The sequence below is a fragment of the Microcebus murinus genome, chromosome 17 (genome assembly GCF_040939455.1).
Source record: "Microcebus murinus isolate Inina chromosome 17, M.murinus_Inina_mat1.0, whole genome shotgun sequence".
NCBI lineage: Eukaryota > Metazoa > Chordata > Mammalia > Primates > Cheirogaleidae > Microcebus > Microcebus murinus.
This window is the reverse complement of record NC_134120.1, coordinates 32,827,755-32,840,173: the sequence shown is the minus strand read 5'-3', so window position 1 is coordinate 32,840,173 and position 12,419 is coordinate 32,827,755. Positions and strand designations below refer to the sequence as shown.

The 12,419-nt window shown below is 47.4% G+C and overlaps 1 pseudogene; it reads left to right on the top strand.

The window, feature by feature from the left end:
- The first annotated feature begins 516 nt into the window (after window positions 1–516).
- LOC105864114 (large ribosomal subunit protein uL11-like) lies at window positions 517–11,912 on the top strand (annotated as a pseudogene).
- The last annotated feature ends 507 nt before the right edge of the window (window positions 11,913–12,419 follow it).

Genomic DNA, 12,419 nt, shown 5'->3' with positions numbered 1-12,419 from the left:
GCATTTGCGTGCCTGCCCAGTTATGCCCCTCCCAAAGTGCTTGCTTTCCTCTTACTAATCAGCCATTCGTACCCAAACAGCTAAGTCAGCTCTGGACATGGTCAATCCTGGGTTCAGCCAGGGGAAGAAGCATTTGCTGTTGGGCATCACGACTTCATGCTCGGAAGGAGCAGACTGGCTGGGCCAGCGCGCCCTGACCTCTTCTTGAATAACTCTGGAGTTATGAAATGAGTACAAAAGTGGCAGTCAGGGTCTGGGGGACAGAGTCACTGTATGGTCTTGGCCACCTCTGAGTCTTCTCTGAGTGTCAACCCATCACCTGTAGAATAAGGAGCTAAAGCCCCTTCCTGATGACTTGGGATGAAATGCTATTTCGTGCAATCTTATTTTAGTATTCTTGCTTATCTGATTGCTGAGATTGGATACAGAGTGTTCAGATGGAAGATGGAAGCTGATAGCATCTTTCTGCAGCATCTCAGGCCTGTGGTGGGGTATTACCAGAGGGGTCCCTGAATCATGCCCAAACTGGAAGGGTCCCCCAGATGGTTTGGGGTGTCAGAGCCCACCTCCAGCCCTGAGGAGGAGGAGGAGCATGTCCTGCAAGCCCCCCCTGGCTACTGTGGTGTCCTCAGTCTCCTCTGGGGTTCCATCCCCAGGTATCACCCTTGGGCAAGTGTCCCACTGCCTCTCAGCTGACAGATAATTAATCTCTGAGAAGTTGCCACATGATGTGGGTGTTTCTAACTTCTAATTAGATGAAAAGAGGTTCTTATTCAGCTCTTCCTTACAAAGTCTCACTCAGAAGGCCACCCTGCACTTGCCCTAGATGGCTCATCTCTTGGTCCTTCCCTTCCTCCTTCTGCTGCCTTTTTTACCTGACACCCACAGCTCCTGAGGGTGATGTCCTCAGGGACTAGACTCCTGGACGGCCAGACCAGGCTGGGCCACCACCCACGGCCCTACTTCTGTGGGGATGGAAGGACCATCAGCCCCATGCTAGGATGGGAGGCAGAGCCCAACTGTTAGTGACGTCATCCTAGGAGCCTAGGCAGCTCTTGCAGGAGCCCTCCCTCCCTCAGCCCCCTGTTCCCACCCACGCTGTCAAGACCCTCCCGGAGGGCAAGTGACTGGGTGGGGACAGTGTGGCCCCTCCCTCAAGCCTTGCATGTTTATGGGGATCTGACCTAAAGAGATGAAGGGACCCTCCTCCTTCTATGGTAGGCCTCCTTCTATGGCGGCAGCAAGTTAAGGTTCATATGGCCTTTTGAAATTACCCATTGTCAGGTTCCGATTTGGCCTCTCCAAAACCCCTCACTGATCCACAGAGTTTATGTGTCCTCAGGTGAGCAGTGGGATTTGGAGACCTGGGAAGGTGTGTCTCAATGTTGAAGCTCCCCAGGAGATCCTGGAACAGGGATCAAGTTGTGAGATTTGCTATCTCAGGATAATCAGATGCCGCAGATATATTTATATGAGTTCATGGACTATAAATTCCAAAGGCAGGAATGAGGTTCAATTTTTGAAAACCTACTATATGCCATTGGATAATTCACCTGCCCCTCACAGCAATCTTACCAGGTAAGCATCATTACTCCCCTTTCATAGGTGAGGATGCTGGGGCTCAGAAAGATTATGAAAATAGCCTACGGTCACCCAGCACAAATGACAGAGCTGAGACTTTAACCTAGATAAGAAGAACTTGGCGTATTTGGATCTTGGCTGCCTTGGGGGGGGGGAGAGTGAGACTGGAGGGGACACCTGGCCACTGACCTTTCTACTCCCAGGGGGCTCCCCATTCCTTCCAAGTCTAATTCTTATGACTTCTCAAAGCCAGCTCCAGACTCAGTCCCTCTGGGAAGGTCACTTGCTCTTCCTTCTCCCACCCTCTCGTCTCCATGGGCCATCCTGAGTTACTGCAGCACGTGTAGGAAGAACCAAGGGAGTCAGTTCTCCATGTAGGACTCTTTCCTTTCTGGACTGGGGGCTCCTGGCTGGCCCAGATGGGGCCTTTCCCAGTCTCTCTCTCTCTGACACTCTTACCATGGTCCATACCAAGCAAGCAACTGGGTGGCTGGTGTAGCTAAGCCACAAGGACTTTTTCTGGGGGCCGTTTGCCCACCTGAGCTAGCTTTGTCTGGAGTCAGGGAGGGCTTGGCTGGATCCTTACCGAACACAGCAGAGTGCAGAGAAATGGCCCATTACCCACGTGGCCCTCACACTGCCACAGACAGGTGCCACAGCTCCCTCTGTTCAACTACCCCTAAAATTAGGTGACCACTTTGTCCCCTGACTGTCCTCTCCCTGTCCAGACTAGATGCACTGGAGTATGTATTTCACTCCTCTTGCTCCTCTCAAAGAGCTCACTGCGTGGCTGGTGCTCAGTGAACATGTGGTGCCTGAGTGACTAAAAGCCAGGGCATGTCTGATGTGGGGCTGGGAGGTCCCCGTGGCCCAGCTCCTGCCCATGATTAGCCCCTTTCTTCATGCCATCCTAAAATCCTGACGTGGTTAATTAAGATACAAGAAGGAGTCTGGGGAACTGGCATCTTCTGTGCGCAAGCCACACTCCATTTGGTCCTGTCCTCTTTTCTCTGCTCACAGCCCCACAAGCCCAAGCGTCTGTCCAGCCTTTCCAGGTGTTGCCTTTCCACCTCTAAGGAGGAAAATTTAGACGTATGGGTTTTTGGCAAAGGTTTAAAACCAGCAATAAATAACAAAATATTCAACGTACCGTTCTGCATATTTTATAACTCAGTCTAATAAAGAAATAATCCAAGATGGCACCTGCTAAGAAAACTTAGTTTATTGAAATATGACTGTAATATAGAAACGATGGCTAATGCACTAGGCTGCCTGATATTAATGTTCTATACTTCAGCCGGTGTGTTTAAAAGAAGTCTCTCATGTATTTTATTTTATTTTATTAGGAGCCATATCATTAGCTTTTAAAGACATTGTGAGTGAGAGAGAGAGAAGAAAAGAGATTTGGACTATTTAAAAAAAAACAACCCTCAGCAACTCAACCTGCCTTTCTCTGCAAATGAAACAAACCAAAAAAAAAAAAAAAAGGTTTTTTTTCATAAACTTTTTTTTTTTCCGGCTGGGATATTAGGACAGTATATTAAATTCCCCCAAAAGGAGGCCCTAGAACTATTTACATAATAATGTCTCCACTGTGGTTGTGACAGATGGGCTTCACTGACGCAGACATACTGTTAGGGGCTTAGCAATAGATTAAAAAAAACCACCACAATACTGTGTAACATAATAAAAGTGTATTGTAATGTACATCATAACTTGTGGCCAAGGTTAAATTTGCAGTCGGAGTATGAAAGTCGTATTCCATTATACAAAATAGATGTTACACGGAAAAGCATTAAAGATGAGTTGACTCAACCATTTATTTTTAGTTTATATTTTATTCTCTTTTCCTTGGCCCTATTTATGCAACATATTTTTAATCATATGAAATAACATCATTCTGTGCCCCTGACCCCCACCTCAGAGTGAGGGGCATCCCGAGATCTTCAGACTTCTGCCGCTTTGTGGATTTATGTTTCAGGGGGCTTGAAGGCGTTGCTCTATTGGAGAATGGCTGTTTGTGTTTCTGTGTTTGCTTCATTCAAAGTTTCCTGCCAGAGCTGAGGCTGGCAGTGGTCTGTGAGGGTGGCCCCTTTTGGTTTATGTAGAGTCTCTGGAGACAAGCTGCAGTCTCAGGGACTTTCCCCACTCCATTAAGAGGTGACAAAGACACGAGAGCAGAGGCTGATGTGAGCAATCCTATGGAAAATGCACTGTGACCAGAAGGTGACCATGTCGTCCTTGTCCAGCTGTGACCCCTGACTTCAGTTCAATGGTCCTAGTGCCCTGAATTCACCCTGAGTCCACCAGCATGCTCGCCAAGTATTAAAGGGGAAATAGTGTCCTCTTTAGGTTAGCGTGCTGAAATAATGTCTACACCCTTAAGGCAAAGATGAATTTGGAGGCATACTTGAGACCCTAGACAGAAGTTGCCTTTTATAAATAGATTTTCTTTCCAGTGCCAGCTTGGGAATTTTGGGTTATACTCTAAGGCAGGTGGCTTTTCCCTGCAAGGACCCAATCAATGAAGACTCCAGATTCTACTCTAATCAAATGACATTAGCTTTGATTTAAATAATCTTTAATTCTGAGATCTTTTGTTTTGGTCAAAGCCAGCAACCTCTTAAAAGATACTGGAGAGTCTGTAGAGAGCACAGCCTCTCAGTGTTTCATGGCAGCTTGGAGAGTTTAAGGGCACGATTTTAACCTCTCTTGGGGACCAGGAAGACAGAAGCATTAGAGAGACTCTGTGAGCCTGGCTCAGGGAATTCAGTCTAGTCTCATCCAGGGATGCTACATGTCTCTGTGATGGGGCTGACCGTTGACCTGGGGGTGCCCAGAAGCTGGCAGATGGGGAAAGCTTTGGGGTGGAAACAAGCACCATCTTCTAGAAAGACTCTGTCCTGAGTCCATATTGAGGCAGATTATAGGGCTGCAAGCATAATCTGAGCATATGGCTACTTGCATGGAGTTATTACAAGTACAAGAACAGCCTTGTTTTCCATATCAACACTGTCAAAAAGAAATATAATGAGAGCCATGCACATATTATAATTGAAAATGTACTAGAAGCCACATTAAAAAGTAAAAAGCAAATGAAATTAATTTTATTAATATTTTAAATTTTATTTATCTAAAATATTCTAATTTCAGCATACCATCATTATAAAAAATCATTAATGAGACATTTTACACCGTTTTTGTCACACTAAGTCTTCAAAATTCTGCACTTATTTATACATACAGCATCTCATAATTGGGAACAGCTACTTCTAAAATGCTCAGTAGTCCCATGTGGCTGGGGCCACCGTATTGAACAGCACAGGCCCAAAGGATCTTTCTCCTCTAAGCCTCTGCCATTGGGGTTGTGGGAAGTGGGTTAAGGGATTGTTACCTGTTCTAACTCAAATTTCCTTTTATGTGTTTCTATTTTAATCATTTATCAACCTTTAGCAACAATGATTGAATTTCTAAACCTCTTTCCAACATGGCTGGGGTAGATATAGACTGAGGAGTTAGCACTGCAAGTGTGGTTTTGGATACCAAGCGTAGTTAGGAGGCAGCTGGAGGGACTCATCACCTGGAAGAGCCTGAGCTATGGGGAGAACAAACAGTGGAAATGAGGAGGTGAGTAGTATCAAATTAATTCTCTGGCCATCTCCCTACCACTGCAATGAGCAGAGTGCAGATTGGGACAGGATGGCTGGATTTAGTAGCCTGGCTACATAACTTTAGACTGAATCACTAATCTCTCCAGACCTCTCCTTTCATATCTGTAACGTAGGAATAATAAGCTCTTTCGTGCTTTCCTCCAAAGGATATTGTGAGGCTCAAATTATGTGATTCACAGCAAGTGGCTTTGTGCAGGTATTAAGGTCCTCAGCTCCTGTAAACTGCAAGCCAGCTCCAAGTCTTCCAGCAGATGCAATTCAAGAGAAGCAGGTTTTGTTAAGGGCTCAGCCTAAGTCAGGGAGTGTGGCGGGGCAGGAGGTGCCTCAGTTGGAAAGACACAAGTCAGATGGAAGATGATTAAAGATGGACTGGAACTCAAGAGGAGTGGTTGGCACAGGTGGTCCAGGAGGAGGCAGTGGAGAGTGTGTGGTGTCAGCTTAGGAGCATGCAGAGGGTTTGAAGAGGCGGGGTGGTGGTGGTGGTGGTGGTGGTGCTGGAGAACAGGGCACACACAAGGGCCCATGCCCCAAGGGACTTAAGAAATCAAACCCCCCCTGAGTGGGACAGAAATAAGGAGCATGGAGGGGTAGCCCAAGGGTCCCTTCCTTGCCAGCATCTTTCTAAAGTTGTCAGCCATCAGACAGACACCAAGACTCTGATGTCCATGTCTTCTGTCTTGCCCTGAAAGTGGGTCACCCACCAACAGATGAGACCAGTCCACTTGAAGCAAATATGAAATATGACCACTGCCATGGTGCAAGTGCCTTGATAATCACCAGGACAACTCTGGGCTCTTAACTCAGATCATCCCTCTGCTGCTGACACTTGTCCCAGGAAGAAAGCCAGACAAAGGCCCTGAAAAAAACAAAATTGCCAGACGTTTCCAAAGGTTTCAGGGGTCTCTGGCTTTTGAGTTAGTTCTTGATTTAATATCAGGGTGTTTTCCATCATGAATCCACAGTTTTACACATCCACATAATTCAGACGTCATGTGCATGCACTGTAGGTGCCCCTTCGTTTCCTTAGCAAACACGCAGACATTCCTCCCAACACACACACATCATGCGTACACACACATACACTCACACACAATCAAAACTGCACAAGCCTTGGCAACAGGGAGGACAAAAGCGTTCTCTAACTGGAGAGCAGTGCATGAATGAAAAATCAAGACCAAGGTGCTGTATGAGACTGCTCATCAGACACTCAAGCAGGTGGCTATACAAATGACACCAGGGCATTTGTCTTCTCTTCTTTCCTCTCCTGTCAATCCTCCACCAGCTCTAATATCCTTCAAGCCTTGGGGTCCTTGCTTGTCTGACACTTTTCTCTGCATCCTTGGTATACTCTTCCCTAAGGTTCAGTTGATTCCAGGAATGTGGACTTTGGAAAAAGCCAAATTACCTTTGCAATTTGTTTTCTCCAGTGTGGGTAGGGGTACAGAGCTTCAAAAAGTCCCCTGCGTTGCAGGATCCCTGTGCACTGACTAGACCATCTCTAGCACCTCTGAACTACTACTGCCCTGGCAAAAGGAACTGCTCTGTCTGGATTTGAAAAATGTGCTACTTTTTTTCAAAAGAACTAGTGTTCTTTTATTGAGCAGAAAACTCAGGCTGTTTCTGGCCATTTCTTCTTTTCCTTGTGTCCCTCACACTTAATGTAGAACTAGTCCCAACTCAGTAAGTATAGATGGGATAGATGGATGGATAAACACAAAATTGTTAGTCAACAAAATAATTTCATTTGCCAGTCAAATCTTATATGAAGCTCTGGTTTTGTCCAGAAGCCCGACACCAGCCAGAAAATGTCAAACTCTATTTGAGACAAATTCTTAGTCTCAGCCCTGACTCCCATTGCCATAAGGACAGGTAAACTGAGCCAGAAGCACCACGATAGGTTAACTGAAATGAACCACAGAAGGCAATCAGATGCAAGAATGGCACTGGAAAGATAAAGACAGTGGAACACTGATGAATTCAGAAGCAGAACATTGTGCCATTACCTACTCCCTTGCCCACTGGTGTCTTCCAAGAGCAAGGACTGAAATCAGTATTGGGTTCCTGGAGTATCTCCAGCCTTGGAGCTAAGTTACACCTCCAAATTTTAGAGTCTGATTAGTTTTTACCAAAGTGGGAGGGCTACATAGACCTCAGAGGTCCCAGTGTCTGTGACATTATGACTTCAATCTTCAGGAAGGAAAACTAGCACAAACTGTATGCTATCTTTATGCAGAATATTGTGCCAAGTATTCTCAAATACATGACTTTGCTTGATGGGTTTTACAACAACCCATGACTAGGGATTATTCTGGATAGAACTGAGGCTCCCTGAAGTAAGACGCTCACTGAGTCCCACACAGATGGCTGTCCAACACCAAACTTGACATGTTTGTCTTGTACCAATGGACATATTTTGGATGGAGAAGAATGGAGTGGACTAAATCGATATAGAATAGAGTGGAGAGCACAGGCTGGATTAGAACGGGATTAGAGTGCATCTCCTCTCCGAGGGTCTGATAACCCCTCCCACACTGAAGTGGGACAGCCCAACCAGTAGACCCTCTCCAGAGGATTTGCATTTTAAAGGGAGATAAGTGGTTTGAAAGCGAAGTATCACAATGGTAGCATGGCAGGGTAAGAGGACAGCAAGAGGGTGGGGTGGAGGTCCTGAGGGCTTATGAAGCTGCCCTGTGTTTTGAGTCTGTCCATAAAGCTGTTTGCTCCTGATTTTTCCTTCCACTGCCAGGCCCACTTCCCTCTGCCCTTTCTGTAGGGCTCCTCTTTCTTGCTTTCTTTTCAGGACTCTGAGTTGCTAGGCAACTCCAGTCTGGAGCTGAGGTTCTCACTGTGGCAAGCAGCTTCCACGCAGAGACAGGGAGTCCCAAGGAGCTGGTGATTACAGGTGTCTGTGCAGAAAGGAAGACAACAGCAGCAACCTCTGCTCATTCCCCCATCGCCTCCCAGAGACAGAGGGAACGAGAGGACTGGGCAAGGAAGAGCTTTGCTTAGACCGTTTGCCAGGTCCCCTTCCTGTTCTGCTCTCTCCTCTCACCAGCAGGACTTCTTTCCAGCGAGCCCCAGAATCCTGGTGCTCTTGGCCCCCCACACCCTGAATCAGACCCACCCAGGCCCTCAACTCCTTACCTGGAGCTGCCCTCAACCATTCCCTCATTAGGGGAATCACACCTGCAGCCATTCCCTCATTAGGGGAATCACACCTGCAAGCAGACCTCCATGGCTTATCTGTTGGGGAAAGGGGGTGCAGGGCCCCTTAGTACCTGGAACCTGAAGAGCTGAGCGCTATACTTGGCCCAGGGGAAGAGACGTCTACTCATGGTGGGTCTGAGCTTGTCCTTGGGGCCCAGACGGGCAGCGGCAGTGCCACCCTGAGTGGAAGGGAGACTCAGAGGACAGTCTCGGGGCCATTTGAGGCTTCAGTCTGCAAATGTAAGCGTTTACTGAGTCCTCACCTTGGCTAGCTTGGTGCTTGGTGCTGGGGATTCCACAAGCAAGAAAACATTCAGAGTCTCTGACCTCACACAGCTAATATTTATGCTGGAGGAGACAGTTAGCAAATAACAATCAGACAAATGATGCAACTTTGGATGGTGTTTTTGACAGTTCCCTTCGGGAGAAAACTGTGCCGCTCAGAGTTGGAGGGCCCTGGATTTCCTTCTAGCAGTTCCCGCCCTTGTACCAGGTCCAAGGCCCGGAGCCCTTGAGTGGGTGCTGGCCACCGAGGACCCCCACAGTGTGATAGGATCCGGGATAGGAGCGTGAGGCCTGAGGGGCCGAGGGGGCGGGCTGTCGTCGGTACCCGGATTACACCAGCCTCTTGATTGCAAGTTGCAGCTGTCAGTCCAACGGAGCTCTGGAAAGTACATGATCTAGACCTGACCAATCAGAGCTCACTGATTAGTTAAGATGGGGCACGTGGTCTTAGGTTGGCCAATCAGAGTCCAGCCCTGCACTTGGAGAAGGAGCAGCTCTCCTCCTGGAGGTACCATGCTGCTGGCCTGTGAGACCAGAGCTGCCGTCGGTGGGGTTTGCTATCCTTGAGGAGAATGCAGCTAACCCAGAGGAAATCAGAGCCAGGAAGACAAGCGAGCCAGCTGGGCCTGAAGCCAAAGCACCTTCTGACCTTTGGGTTTCATAAGCTAATACCTTCCTTTTACACATTATGTATTTATTTTTAATACATAAACCAACTTGCGTGCATTTTTGTTTTTTGACTTAGTAGAGGGTTTCTTTATCAATACATCTTCATCATTTTTCCCTTCCCCCTGGATTCCAAGTATCCAGGACTGGCCTCCAGATTGAGGAGTCAGAGCTTAGATTAAGCTTTCTTACTCAGAGCTCTGGGTTTCAGGCTTGGGGCCACCTTTTTCCTTTTCTTTCTGTCAAAATGTACCTGTCCTGTGTTCTGTCTCTTCACGACCCCGCTCTCTGCCAGTAGCCTTTTGATTCTGGTTACGTCAGGGTATTGATGGATAAAAACTGCTCCAGGTATCAGTGATCCTGTGTGGCATTTTTACATTTGGACTGTAGTCCTTCATGTCAAAATCTATGGAACTAGATAGCTAATGGTGGAGGTTTGGGCACTGAGGCAGGCTGCCGAAGAGCTAATTGCGTAGACTGCGCTTCCTAGTCACTCTGAAGTTCCTTGGCTGGGTGTTCAGTTACTCTGCCTGTGTCCGTGGCTAAGGGCCAACTCTTCTGGCTCACAGTGAAATGTCTGGGCCTCTACCACTGTGAAGAGGTCGTGTCCTTGTCATAGAGGGAGGGGCACGGTTCTAAAGGGAGAGCTTTTTGAAATAGGCATCTGATGAGCTTCTGAGTCCTGCAGTGGCCTTGACTAATCAGTGACCTTGCTGGGCTTTGCTCTTCTCCTCTATGGAATGAAGATGTTTTGTGAGCTGATGACCACATCCTCCTCCAGGGCTGATGTCTTGGGTGGGGTGTCTGTGATTCTCAGGGGCGTGTGGGCCTCTTTGTTTAAGGGTAAAGTGTCCTCAAGGAGCATGAGGTGTGCTTGAATGCATACTTTTCAGTTCACTTACATCTCACAATCTATGCAAAATTTTCTTGCTCCCATTAGCTGGGTTCAGGTTTGCTTTGTAACTTCTGCTCATTCCACACAAGGCAGTGGATGGGAAGCATAAAGAGTTGAGCCCCAACATTTAGGACATCTGGGTGGGTACCAGCCCCAAGATGGCCATTGTCCAGATAGCCAAGACCTTGAAAGAGATACTCTGCTACTCTGGATCTGTTTTCTCCTCTGTAAAATAGCAATAACACCACTTTGCTTTGCTCAAAGATTTGGTTATGACTTTGATAGCACACTAAATGAAAACGCAATGAAGGGATAGAGGCTGTCAAGGGAGCTTTCTGCTTAGGGCTTGGAGGAGGCCAAAGAGTAACTTTGTTCCATCTTCTTACATCCGGGTTCATTTGTCACCAGCCACATGTACCGTCCTGCCCAGGTGTGACTCCAGCAGGATTACAGTGCACCAGTGGGGAAGTTGGTGCCATGTCTGCCTTTGACCTCCTGGATCTGTCTCCTAAAATGGTTGGTGATGACATTGCCAAGGCAACCAGTGACTAGAAAGGTCTAAGGATTATAGTGGAACTGACCATTTAGAACAGACAAACCCAGATTGAGGTGGTACCTTCTGCCTCTCCTCTGGTCATCAAAGTCCCCAAAGAACCAGCCAGATACAGAAAGAAGCAGAAAAAACCTTAAGCGCAGTGGAAATATCACTTTTGATGACATTGTCAACATTGCCCAACAGATGCAGCACCGATCTTTAAAGAGAACTCTCTGGAACCATTAAAGAGCTCCTGGGGACTGCACAGTTTGTGGGCTGCATGTTGATGGCCACCACCTTCATGGCATCATAGATGACATCAACAGTGATGCGGCGGAATGCCCAGCTAGTTAAGAACTACAAAGAAATATGTTTCAGTGAAGGATCATTTGACAACCAGAGAAAAAAAATACCAGGAGAAGGTGTCTAATTTTGGAAACACACTTAGGAAAATAGTGTTAGTCTTCTGCCACACCCAAGGAAGCAGATGGTGCAAAACTTTTTCTCTAACAAGGGGAAGTGAGATGGGGGCTCAGAGAGGAGAGGATATCAGCTTAGCCTCATACAGCAGTCTCGGGACTGAGGTGCCGGCTGCTGCCAGAGCAGGAGGCCTTCCTCCTGGAGCCCTGTTGGCTTGCTCTCCCCCTCATTTGCAGGTTAGAGATTTGAGTCAGATATGAGGCAAATGCTTAGGCAAGGAAAAATGTTTCACCAGCTTGCTCCACAGGGAAAGAGAGTCCGTGATATGATATGAAGCCAAAAATAGAGTGCCTCAGGAAAGAACCTACCAACCGATGACTGTCTTGTGGTGGAGGTGTGGGGGCCTCCTCCAGGAAGATGGGGGTTGAAATGAGAACGCGACGTCGCTGCCTCGTCCTACTGCTGAACGCAGATGCTCTGGGCTGGGATTTGGAATCCGTGTCACAGAAAAGGGGTCCCGCTGGAGAGGCTCGTTTAGCGATGCTTTCCTGCTGGGGTCTGTGGAACATCCTGACACAGTCCAGGGCTTGAACAAGGGCCAAGGATTTATCCAGAAACAGCAAGCCTTGTACAAAAGATGGTCCTGGATTTAGAACAGATGAAAGGTACTTTGAGGGAGTTCAAAGAACGGGCACATGCTCCCCGATGGCTGCTTGCTGGATATTTTGAGAGGCGACTGGGGCACGCTTTACCTCCTTGCTTCTCCCAGGGGTCTTTTCCGACACGGTTTCTCTCCATTAGTATATTCCAGAGCTTTCGAGCTTGAAAGTTTTAATATGGAAATTCTTGCAGTTGTGGGAATAGGCCTCTCCCAGTTGGGAGTCGCTAGGGCCATTATTCTGATATGGTAATGGTGATGATTAATTGGCACATAATGTGGGAGGTGGTGAAAGTAATTCTGTTTAGGTGATGGGAAGGATGGAGCATGTGGGTTTAGGGTGAGGGTCGGGGTATTGTGGTGATGGCAGTGGCAGGGAACTCAATTTTAGAAATTTGTTGAGAAATCCAGGGAACTAACCTTAAACTTGAACTTCATTTTCTTGTCTGGCAAAGTAGATTATTAGCAGAAACAAAAAATCCACATCTGGGAAAGGGGAAA